The sequence below is a fragment of the Sceloporus undulatus genome, chromosome 11 (genome assembly GCF_019175285.1).
Source record: "Sceloporus undulatus isolate JIND9_A2432 ecotype Alabama chromosome 11, SceUnd_v1.1, whole genome shotgun sequence".
NCBI lineage: Eukaryota > Metazoa > Chordata > Lepidosauria > Squamata > Phrynosomatidae > Sceloporus > Sceloporus undulatus.
The window spans coordinates 9638039-9650522 of NC_056532.1; the positions used below are offsets into that span (position 1 = coordinate 9638039).

At 45.5% G+C, this 12484-nt stretch overlaps 1 protein-coding gene across 1 annotated transcript in view; it reads right to left on the reverse strand.

Annotated features, from left to right (window-relative positions):
• The window catches only part of PPM1E (protein phosphatase, Mg2+/Mn2+ dependent 1E), an 86209-nt gene that overhangs the window by 59029 nt on the left and 14696 nt on the right, over window positions 1-12484 (reverse strand). The window lies entirely within an intron of this gene.

Consider the following 12484-nt stretch of genomic DNA (forward strand, 5'->3'; position numbering starts at 1 on the left):
AAGAGGCATTTATAGGTTAATAAAGGTATCACTTATGGTCAAAATGGCTGTCCCTATATTACCAAAAACCTACAAAGGTCCAAAACACCCTGCGTAAATAATCCTGTTTTAACTGCCCTGGCTCAGGGCTAGGGAATCCTGGGAACGGTAGTTTGTCGTGGCACCAGAGCTCTCCGACAGAGAAACCTAACTGCCGCACAAAACTACCGTTCCCAGGATTCCCCAGCATTGAGCCAAGGCATCTAAAACGGTCTCAAGCTGGATTATTTCCGCAGGGTGCTTTGGACTAATGTTAGTTTAGTATTAATTAAAGCTGATCCTGCTTAGCTTCTAAGATAGGCCAGCTTTAACAACTATTAGATTCAATTTCCTTACATTAGTCTTTTGTTGAAGCTCTGCTATACTCAAGGGGAAACATTTTGACCTTCCATGGTGTTTTGGACTACAGCTCCCATAATGTCTTGACGCATGGCATGCTTTCTAGGGGCACCTGGCAGTCGAAATCCCAACCACCTGGAAGGCTAAATGTTCTCCACTTTCCACTTAAAATGCTGCAGCTCTTGCTGTACTTTCTTTCTCTGTACAAATTATGCAATCTGCCCACAGCTCCTTTATCCAATTTCCAACCTTTAGGCAAAACAGCCATGATTGTCAACACATTTTGGACTCCGTTTACTAGAGGATCATTATTCACGGCTTGGTATTTGAAAGCAATCTGCATTCCTTTTGGGCTTCTACTACCTCTTACTCCATTTTCCTTTGAAAAGGCATTTTCTGCATGACGCAGATGCCAGCATCTATTTTCTGAATAAATGTCTCGCTATATACAATTGCTTGAAAATGTCATCTGCTGATGATGTTCCTGGCTCTTCTTTTTTCTGAACACTAAATTGCTCTCATTTGGACGGTTTAACTTCTCATCCCAGTTCAACTTTGTCAGATACATGCTTTGCTGGCTGTCTTTTCTCTTTAGCACAGTGATGGTGAACCTTTTCGAGGCCAAGTGCCCAAACTGCAACCCAAAACCCATTTATTTATTGCAAAGTGCCATGTCCCTATGGATTTCTAGTAACAAACTGACAAACTCTGTGCTGGGACAATGGCACATGTGCCCACAGAGAGGGCTCTGAGTGCCACCCCTGGCACGCATGTCATAGGTTCACCACCACTGCTTTAGCATATGTAGCCATGGGATTTCACCTAGTAATTCCCTGAACTTGTTACAATCGGCTTTCTTGAAACCCAAAGTCCACGTCTGACCAAAATCTCCTTTGCCCTATCTCCGGAGAGCCAATATCTGCCACAAGATTCCATAGGAGCATATAGACCCTTACTCCCTTAAATGAGATGCCCCCCCATGTAAAAACCGCATCCTCGTTTTATAGTAGCATTTACAAAAAGGAAAGAAATGGGGAAAAATCCAGGACACAGTATCCAGCCAATAGTTGATTTACCACCTCTAGGACAACAGCTCATTTCTGAGTCCGCAAGGCTCCTGTTTATAGCACTGAAAGGTTTTGTGTTTGCTTCCATGGCTGGCAAAGCGTCGGGGACATTCTGCTCGCTATCTGCGCCAGATGGTCATCTGCCAAAGCCGTCGCTTTCTTCCAAGTCTCAGGACTGTTTTTCTTTCACCGAGGCCTATAAGTTTCCTATTGAGCCTCAGCGCGCAATCCCAAATCATATGCCTCAGTAACCAACTGGATGCCTTTCTTTGCCTTCTGGTTTATCCATCTGCAGAAGGGTCCCTTCCAGAAAGCATTCAGACTCTCAGTTGGTTACCTGGGGAATGCAGCAGGCATGCAAAACTTTTCTCAATAGACAGGATTAATGGATGCTGACTGTAAACAGGGCCAGGAGAGAACACTGACTAGAAAATTAAGATGGTGTCCTTCCGTTTTTCTGTCTAGGAAGGAGATGGCAAGGACAGGTACTCATACTAATGAGCTTCCCTAAACTATGAATCAGGTCCGTCAGAAAACCAGTGAATAACTCACTGTCTCCCTCTATTTCCAATGAACTATTCTGTTACATAAGACAGAGCTGTGCATGTGCCACATACACTCGCCTTGCATGCTCAGAACTACTCTGCTAGTACTAGAAGCTCAATTCTCCTCTATGCGGACGACGCAGTGCTTCTATCTTCTTCAGTAGTTGGCTTAAGAAGACTTCTAAGAGGGCTTGCCGACTGCTGCAGTAACGAATCCTTAATTATTAATTTCAATAAAGCAAAGTGATGGTTTTTACTAGAAAGAAGATCGTTTATAAATGGCAATAGGTGTCTTGGAGTAGGTTTTACACTCTTCCAGCTCATGGAAAATACAAGTGAAAATGGCAGTAGAGAACATCCAGATGTATACTAAAGGGGTGTGGGTGTGTGTAACATATTCCTTCCATTCTCCAAATATTTACAGCCAAGGTTGTATCCCAGTTGTACAGTTTGCAATCATGCACTTACAATAATCTTTTGAAGCGCTGCAGACTAAATTTCCCAGGCGTCCATTTTCCTTCCCATGCTGTGGACCCTACACAGCTTTGCATCTTGATCTCTGTTGAGGCTCACATCTGGACTCTTACAATCAATCATTGCCTACGGCTTGCAATCTACACAGAAACATTTATCAAACAAGAAACTTTTTACCATATGGGTTTGCAAGTAGTAAACCCACTTGGCTACAGCAATGCTAAATCTGTCCTCAAACGACAAATACAGCTACAAAATCACTTGAGTTTAGTCACCAAATATTCTTAAAGCGGGAGAATTCAAAGACATAGCCGCAGCCGTCTGCAAAATCAGTACAGTGCGTCCTCGCCTTACGCGGGGATCCATTCCGGATCCCTCTGCATAAGGCGAATTCCGCCTATGCTCAAGCCCCATTGTAAACAATGGGGCTCATGCACGGCGGCGCGGTGGCGCGTGGGGCACAACGGGCGCGTGCGCCCATTCAATTGAATGGGACGCACCGCCCCTTCCGCCCTTGCTCAAGCCGCATATGATGTGGGCGTGCTGTATGTCGAGAGATCTTGTAAAACCTTTAAAAGAAAGAAGTTGGCAGCAGGAGCTTTCCTTGACTTCAGTCTCAGTGCATGCTTAAAAGTACTAGTAACCCTCTTGGTTGCCCTAATTATGTGACACATTTAACAATCCCAAAGTATAGGAAACTTGTAAATAATAATAATAATAATAATAATAATAATAATAATAATAATTTATTTGTATCCCGCCTCTCCCATAGGATTGTACATTAGGATGACTTAATGTTCCACTTCTATTGGAGAGGAAAATCTAAGAGGATCCCATACGGATACAATAGGCCCATCCTATCCACAGTGGGGTTCGGTTCGTAGGCTCCCCTAAAGATGGGCGAAAACGTGGATGATATGCCCCATATTATTCAACGGACAGCAATGTCCGCATCAGTGCATCCATAGGCATGCCCTGCCATTAAATATGGAGTATGGCAAGCTGCAGATCTATGGATCACTTGCCTGTTAATCATAGAATCATAGAATCGTAGAGTTGGAAGAGACCACTAAGGCCATCCAGTCCAACCCCCTGCCATGCAGGAAATCCAAATCAAAGCATCCCTGACAGATGGCCATCCAGCCTCTGTTTAAAGACCTCCAAGGAGGGAGACTCTATCACCTTCCGAGGGAGTGCATTCCACTGTCGAACAGCCCTTACTGTCAGGAAGTTCCTCCTAATGTTCAGGTGAAATGCGGCAGGCCGACCGAACATCTGTTTAAACTCAACTGTACAACCATAGAAGCCACCACAGAACTAAAACCCCAGTTATGTAGAGTCAGCAGGGATCTATAAGTAATCCATTTGCCTATAGTGCTCAGAACTGACGCACAAGGCCCTATCTTGGAAATATTGACCCGTTCTGTCGCGGGTTGCCTTCAGCTACGTTTTCCATCAGCGCTAATATGCAATCCAGTTAATTCACTCAACTTCAGTATTAATTATTGAAGCACCCAAGGGCAGCTCTCTTCCTTACATTGGCAACGGATGGCACCGATGTTTTTTCCTCGACAAAGTGGCCTATTAAAAGCTGTTTTAATCAGTGCAATTTTTCCCCCTCATAATGCAAGGAGCTCGGCAAGTATATTTTGTCCAATTACAAAAAGCATCCGTATTCGTTTTACTAAGCAGGCAGGGTGACTTGTCTTTATCAACCTGGTGTATTTTCTGCTCAAAGTTGGAAAATGCGAGAGCAGAACTGGCATGGATGTTAAAACGTTAGTTCAAAGCAAGCAAGATGTGATTCCCATGCGTTATGGAGTTTATTTGTACATGTTTTAGGGCAGTAACCTATATGGCAAGACGAACCTATCGTGGGGTTTTCTTGGCAAGATTTGCTCAGATGGGGTTTGCCTTTGCCTTCCCCCGAGGCTGAGAGAGTGTGACTAGGCTTCATGGCTGAATTAAATCCTGATTCCCAGAGAGAGTTGTAGTCTATCACTCAAATAATAGCTGGATAATTCAAAAGCAGATATGATTTCAAAAGGTTAGCGTGTTGGATTGGGACTTGGCAGATACAGGTTTAAGTCCCTTCGGAACCACGAAAAGCACTGCTTGGTTTTGAGGCCAACGCTGTTTCTTCCTGACCTACCTTACACTGCTGTTATGAAGATGCAGTAGAGCCATCCATGTTACCAGAAGCTTTTTGTTGGAAAGGCAATATATAAATATAAGCAATACGTATATAAAGCAAGTATACAAATGCAAAATGATAAGTAACAAAAGGTACAGAGTTATACTTCGGGTAGCAAGAAGCCACCTCCAGCATCTCAAATAATCCATTGCACGACTGTCTAGCTCAGTATATCCCAAGATCTCTTGGCATTGGTAAAATTGTTTTTTTCTTAATCTTGTTGATGATTGGGATTATTTGTGCCCAGTGGCTACCACTGGAAGCCCACCGCTGACCAGTCCACAGACCACCACTTTCAGTACCACTTTCTCTTGTTGGTGTCAACAGATTTCATATGGGAGGATCAATATTTGAGATGTTTCCTACCGTCTTACACTCAGGTGGAGTTGTTTAGCGGAGACGGTGTGGATGTAACAGGGAACGGAGCTTGCAAGAAAGGTGGAATTGAGGCAAATGAGGAACACTTCTTAATCCATTCGGTAGTACAGTGGCAAGCAGATAGGTTGCGTAGTTTAGAAGAAAAACTACAGTGGTCCCTCCACATTCGCTGGGATCGGGGTGAAGGACCCCTGCGATGGTGGTAAAATTGTAAATAAAAAAACAACAACACTATTCTTTCTACCTAAGAGAACACCTCTCTAGGCATCCCCAGGTCCTCCGGTGCAACTCTGTGGTCAACATCTGCTGGAAGTTGGGTCACAGAACGATGCTGGAGGACCTACAAATGCCTAGAGGAGGAATGTCTAGGTTTTCTAGCAGAACTCTATGATCAACATCTTAGCAGAGTTGCACTGGAAGACCTAGAGATTCCTAGAGAGGACATATGCACCAAAACTGCAGATCATCACATCTGCAAAGGTCAAAGCCACAAATGGCGAGGGCCAACTGTAGTTCTTTCCGGATTAAGCCAACATGTTATATTTGATTCTGACAAAAGAATGGGGGGGGGGGGGGAGGAGAGAGAAACACTAACTCCAATGTAGTTTATCTTTTTAGAGAGATGGATAGTACATGTGCATTCAACTGAGAATTGGGAGGTTCGGGTTCCAGCCCCTATTGAGCCATGAAACCATAATAAGGAAAATGATAATGAAAATAAGCAAGTCCTCCTTTCTCTCTCAGTGTGTCTTATATCACAATGAGCCTTGAGCTCATTGGAGGAATGGCTAGAAATGTAATTAGAAATATAAATGCAATTAAGGCATAAATAAATACTATGATGTCTCACATTGCTATAGGAACAGGGAGAGGGCCTTCTCAGTGGCTGCCCCCAGGCTTTGAAACTCCCTTAGAGAAGTTAGGCCTGGCATCCTCCCTACTTTCTTTTTGCAGACAAGTAAATACTTTTTTTGTTGTTGTTAATTCAAATCTATTTTTTAAGTTCCTCATCGCCGAGGTTGGAATATAAAAGCCTTGCGTAACTCTTAAGACCTCTTTGCTCTATTCCTCCAGCAACCGGAGTAACGCCTTTCATTACAATTATCAGCTCAGGGACAAAAGGCTCCCCCTGTTCTTGTTTTCGTAGGCTCATTTGTCTCCTCTGGCAGGATCAATCTTAAAAGCTTTCTTTTAAATAAAAGATCACTAACAACCATTCTAACAAGCTAAACAAAGCAGGATGCGAGGCACAAAGGATGAGTAAGTGAGCTTAGTGTTTTAAAGAACGCTGGCTTTTTGCACTGGGGATAGCTTCCATCTGCTCCTGTTTTACACAAAGCTGCAAAACAGTCCTGTAGGCCCAAGTTTCTGTCGTTGTGTGCCTTCGAGTCGTTTCCGACTTATGGCAACCCTAAGGCGGGCATATATCATGAGGTTTTCTTGGCAAGATTTGTTCAGAGGGGGTTTGCCTTTGCCGTCCTCTGAGGCTGAGAGAAGGCAAATCGCCCAAACTCACCCAATGGGTTTGCGTGGCCGAATGGGGATTCGAACCCTGGTCTCTAGAGTCATCATAATATACTACAATGGTTCCTCTATGACAGTAGTCCCCAAACTGTGCTCTTTTAAGGAATTTTGGACCTCAGTGCCCAGAATCCCAATATGTTTGAGGCTTCTGGGAGATGAAGTCCAAAGTCTTTTAAAGGGCACAGATTGGGGACCACTGCTCTATGGCATCAAATGCCCCTGATCCTGTTGGATCTTGGAATATAAGCAGGTTCAGCCCTGCTTAGTTAGTTGGTGAGTACCAACAACTATTACCAGGTGCTGGTATTATTTCACCAGAAGGAACTGGCAAAACCACCTCTGAGTATCCTTTGCCTAAGAAAACCCAATGCAAAACCCATGAGGTCACCATGAGTCAATAGGAGACTTGAAGGCGCGCACACAACACACACCAACACACAAAGCCAAGTATATGTGGAATAACTCCTTTACTATATGTGGAATAGCCACTTTAACAGCCAATAAAAATACATCTGCAACATGGGACACGCAGACACAATGGAACAGTCTACAATCCTATCTCTTTCCATCTGTGGGATTCTGGATAACAAAGGACACACTGGGCCAGAGTCTACAAAAGCTTTTATTCTAATGAATGGGATCGGACAATTGTGGGTTGTTTTCGCTGCAACCGACTAACAGGGCTGCCCCTCTGTGAATTGTTTTGATGAAACAGCTCCTCATTTCTGACAGCGACGCTTTCCAGCTTGTAAATAAAATGCTTCCCCTCCCCTGTCTCCGTCTACTAGCAAACAAGTCTTGAAATACTCATCCTTGTTCTAAGAAAGGTGGGAGGCGATCATCTTCCCCTGTCAAACTGCTGCACAGACCACAATTCATGGTTCTCCCAACATATCCTCCTCCAGAAGCAGCAGGCAAGCCAAAACAGAAAGAAGAGGTAGCCAGAAGGCTTCTGCCCAGCCATACTGATACCTGAAGGCAATCAAAGCCATGCTCAACATACGCTGTAAAATCATCACTGATGTGCACATAAGCAGCGGTCAAGGTGTGGGACTACAACTCTGGGGACCAAGGTTCAGTTCCTAACTGGCAACTGTTACATGGATTTGTAATTGGTTGACTGGCCGAAGCCAAAGGGTGCTCAACAATGGCTCCTTTTCATCCTGGAGAGAAGTGACCAGTGGGGTGTCCAGTGGGGCTCTGTCCTGGGCCCAGTGCTATTCAACATCTTTATCAATGACTTGGATGACAGAATTGGGGGCATACTTATCAAATCTGCACATGACACCAAATTAGGAGTAGCTAATACCCCAGAGGACAGGATCAAAAGTCAAGATGACCCAAATAGACTAGAAAGCTGGGCCAAAGCTAACAAAATGAAATTCAACACAGAGAAATGTAAGGTATTGCACTTAGGGCGGAAAAATAAAATGCACAGATATAGGATGGGCGACACCTGGCTTAAGGAGACTACATGTGAAAAGGATCTGGGAGTCCAAGTAGACCACAAGTTGAACATGAGTCAACAGTGTGATGCAGCAGCTAAAAAGGCCAATGTGATTTTAGGCTGCATCAATAGAAGTATAGTGTCTAGATCAAGGGAAGTAATAGTGCCACTCTATTCTGCTTTGGTCAGGCCCCACCTGGAATACTGTGTCCAGTTCTGGGCACCACAATTTAAAAAGGATGTTGAGAAACGGGAGCATGTCCAAAGGAGGGAGACTAAAATGGTGAAGGGTCTGGAAACCATGCCCCACGAGGAACGACTTAGGGAGCTGGGTATGTTTAGCCTGGAGAAGAGACAGTTCAGAGGTGATATGATAGCCCTGTTTAAATATTTGAAGGGATGTCATATTGAGGAGGGAGCAAGCTTGGTTTTTACTGCTCCAGAGACTAAAACACAGAACAATGGATGCAAACTACAGCAAAAGAGATTCCTCCTCACCATTAGGAGGAACTAACTGACAGTAAGGGCTGTTCGACAGTGGAATGCACTCCCTCGGAGGGTGATAGAATCTCCTTCCTTGGAGGTCTTTAAACAGAGGCTGGATGGCCATCTGTCGGGGATGCTTTGATTTCGATTTCCTGCATGGCAGGGGATTGGACTGGATGGCCCTTGCGGTCTCTTCCAACTCTATGATTCTAACTCAGCCATGAAACCCACTGGATGGCCTGGGTAAGTGGCACGCTCTCAGCCTTGTGGGAAGACATTGGCAAATCTTACCTGAACAAATCTGGCCAAGAAAACCCTATGATGCCTTAGGGTCACCATATGATAGAAATGACTTGAAGGCACACAACACCACCCAAATCTGTACCACCATGTAAGATTTTCTAGTACTATTCCCACCACTGTCCATGTTATCACATACATGCCTACATGGCGCATCTGACCTCAAATGGTCAAGTCTGTGATAACATGGAAGGTGGTGGAAATAGTTATGTTTGTGGTGGTGGTGTGTGCCTTCAAAGTCATTTCCGACTCAGCCTCCTCCACAAGTTTGGTGTGAAGAGACCTGAAAGCATGACACAAAGAGGAAAGAGTTCAATGCATTCCTCCTACCGTACCACAGCTCTGTCTATGTTCTGTTGCCCCACTGGCCTACAGAAAGAAAGGGTACTCGAGACATTGGACACCACAGATATAACCATTTTTCTAGTGCTCTCTTCTGTAGATATTCTCCCATGGCCTAGATCAACAGAGAAGTCAAGTTCTCCCTCTGTCTCGATCCTTTTAGACGCTCCCACCTCCATCTGTGTGGCCTCCGGTCCTTCATTAACAATGCTCAGCACATCCCACAAACTCCTTCCTCCTTCTCCGGTTTCTGATGCCAACTCCCTTCTGTTATACAACTCTCCTTGAGTCTTCTTCCCGCCCCGTCATTGTCCTCTCACACAGTTTGGACCAAGACTTATGGGAACATTGCAAGATCCTTTCTCCTGCATCGGACGATCGGGATCATTACCATCAGCGCTGACGGCAGCAGCTCTCCAATAAGAAGACAGGAGTCTTTCCCAGCCCGATCTGGAGATGCTCGAGAACTGAGCCTGGGATGCTCTGCATACAAAGCAGCTACTCTGCTCCTGAATTACAGCAGGTCTAGTCTTCATGATTTTGCTAAACGTCTGCTTGAACCAGGTCCACGGCAAGCTGCCTGATGGCAAGTCAGACAACAACTGATCCCTCAAATTCAATATGTCTACCCAGGTCGGTGGTATCTCTCTAGGGGCTCCCGCAGGAATCTTTTCCAGTTCTACCTGGATGAGCCACACTTAAAATTAAGGACATTTTCCACGCAAAGTACACACTTAGCCATCAAGCTTAGTACCCATGGGCTCAGCCCAAGAGCCTCTTCACGGCCAGCAATCAGGTGGCATAGAAAGACAGCACTTGTGAGCTAACCAGGATACATTTCCCTCTGTGTATATGTGCCTTGACGTATGGCAAGCCCATGGATTTCATAGGGTTTTCTTTGGCGAGGAAGACTCAGGGGTGGCTTTGTCAGCTCCTTCCTTGGAAATAGAGCCCCCAGCACCTGGCATTCCTTGGCCGTCTCCCAAGTACTAACCTTTCTCTCAACACTATCAATTCGGCACCCAATACACATATACTTGTCTTCCTGGATAGTCACTTACAAATGCTCAAACCAATCTAGTAACTTTAGAGGAGAGACACACTCCCTCGGGAGCGTGGTGGAGTCTCCTTCTTCGGAGGTCTTTAAACAGAGGCCTGGATGGCCATCTGTCGGAGGGGTGTTTGGATTGTGAGTTCCTGCATAGCAGAAGGGGCTTGGACTGGATGGCCCTTGGGGTCTCTTCCAACTATGATTCTAAGTTCTTTGACCTCTCCAAAGCAAGAGCGGACACCAGCCTGCATATCCAACACCTTGGTCTCCATTCATTAGACAGACGGGCAAAACAGGAAGGCACTCTGCACATGCTTGTATTCACTCTGCTATCAACCTGCATATTCTAGAGATGAGGAAGGAAGCACACTGTTAAGATTCCAGTGAGGACCGAAAGCCAGCCAGAATGAAAGAGGTGCATCAGGCAACGGATGCAAGGACGCAGGCAGGGAGATATAGGAGGGCAGAGTTGTATGTGTGTCTAGCCTACGTCTCCTAAGCCCTAAGCGTCCTGCCCTCCCACGCAAACCCAGCACAAGCGGTTGTCTCTTTGCCAGTGCCAAACTCCTATTCACCTGCCAGGAAGGTCGGCTTCTAGACACATCACGAAAACAAGACGCCACCTTTGCGTCAGGCAGCCAAAAGCCATACGTCGGTCTTATGATTTGATATACTCTGGGAGCGAGATGGTGTGGAAGATCCGGGACCAAGCACTGCGGGGGCGCCGAGGATTCATAAGACAAAATGGATGTTGGGATTCAAACTGAACTGGAAGGAACCCAAGCTGAATCCTGACTCTTTAAACCCATCTAGATTTGTAGGGGAGGGTGGTTGAGGAAACGTTAGGTGAAACCCTGCATACAGATCCCCTTGTTTTCCACCAGCCTGAGAGAGAAGCATTTGCAGAAGCATTGCTCCAGCCTGGCTTGAATCAAGACCCCAGATGGAAGACCCCCGCTTTCCAAAACGAACGTTTGCCAGGGCTCAAAGTCACACCGTTTGACACCGAAATTGTGTTTGCTCATCCTAGAGACGGAGCAGGGGAGGAGAGAGACGAAAAGGAGTCGGCGGGGAGAGAATGCCACACTCTGCACACGCCCAGAGACACCCTTTCCTATGTTCTCTGGAATCCCTATGCTAAAAAGACCTGGAGGTCCCTGCATATGTTCAGAAACACTCATACATACATGTATATATTCCAAGCCAGAGATATGAGACTGGATTATTTGGTGCTGGGCTTTCAGTCTGCATTCAAGGGAATCCTTTCCCATATGGACAACCCAGAAGCTTAGGAGGCTGTCATGAAATGATCCATTAATCTAATTCCAGGGCTAAAGAGGGAGAGCGAAAGGGAGATAGCGGCACCACCACCGGTCTCCTGAAAAGGACTGCCATTTAAAAGGCCTTTCTTTTTTCAATGGACGTGACGTTTATGGGTTGAGCCCCGCGTTACACTTAAACATCGCAGAAAGCTGCCTGGACAGAGACATCATTTGTCTTCTGTGCGTTTGGCCGGCTGTATGTAACACATCTACAATAAACGCAGCCGGTGATGGCAATCATGACGACAATTGCAATAAACGCAATATAACAACAGCAATAATAAGTGGAGGGGGTGCTAGGTGAGGAAAACCTCCATACATTGTTGACTTGACAAGCCCCCCTCCTTTCCTTCCTTCATCTCTTTCTTTACTCCTTTCCATCCCCTTCTCCCTTCCATCTCCCCCACACTCTTTCCTCCTTCCCATCTTTTCTCAATCTCCCCATTTTTTCTTTCTTTTTTCCTCCAGCTCTTCCACTAGCTTTTCTACCTTCCCTCTCTCCATCCTTCTTCTCTTTTTTCCACCTTTCTTTCTTCCCTCTTTTTCCCTCTCTTGCTATTCTGACATCTCTCCTTACTTCCATCACAGATTTCCTTTATCCCCCTGCCTTTCTCATTCACCCCTTCCTTCCTCCCTTTTCCTTATTCCTTCTCTTTCTCATTCTCCCCCTCCTTTCCTATCTCGCATTCATTCTTTTCTTTCTCCGTTTCCCTTTTCTCATTCTCCCACTTCCTTCCCTCCCTCCCACTCTTTTTCCTCCATCCATCTCTCTCTTCCTCCCTCTTCCTTATTCCTCCCTTTCTATTTCCCTTTCACCTTCTTACTACCCTTCCATCCCTTTCTTCATTTCCTTTCTTCCCCCTCTCATTCTCCCCTTTAATCTCTTTTCTTCCTCCCTTTCCTTTATTTCCCCTTTCTTCCTTCCCTCCCTTCCTTTATTTCCCTCTCCCTTTCTCATCCCCCTTCCCTCCCTTCT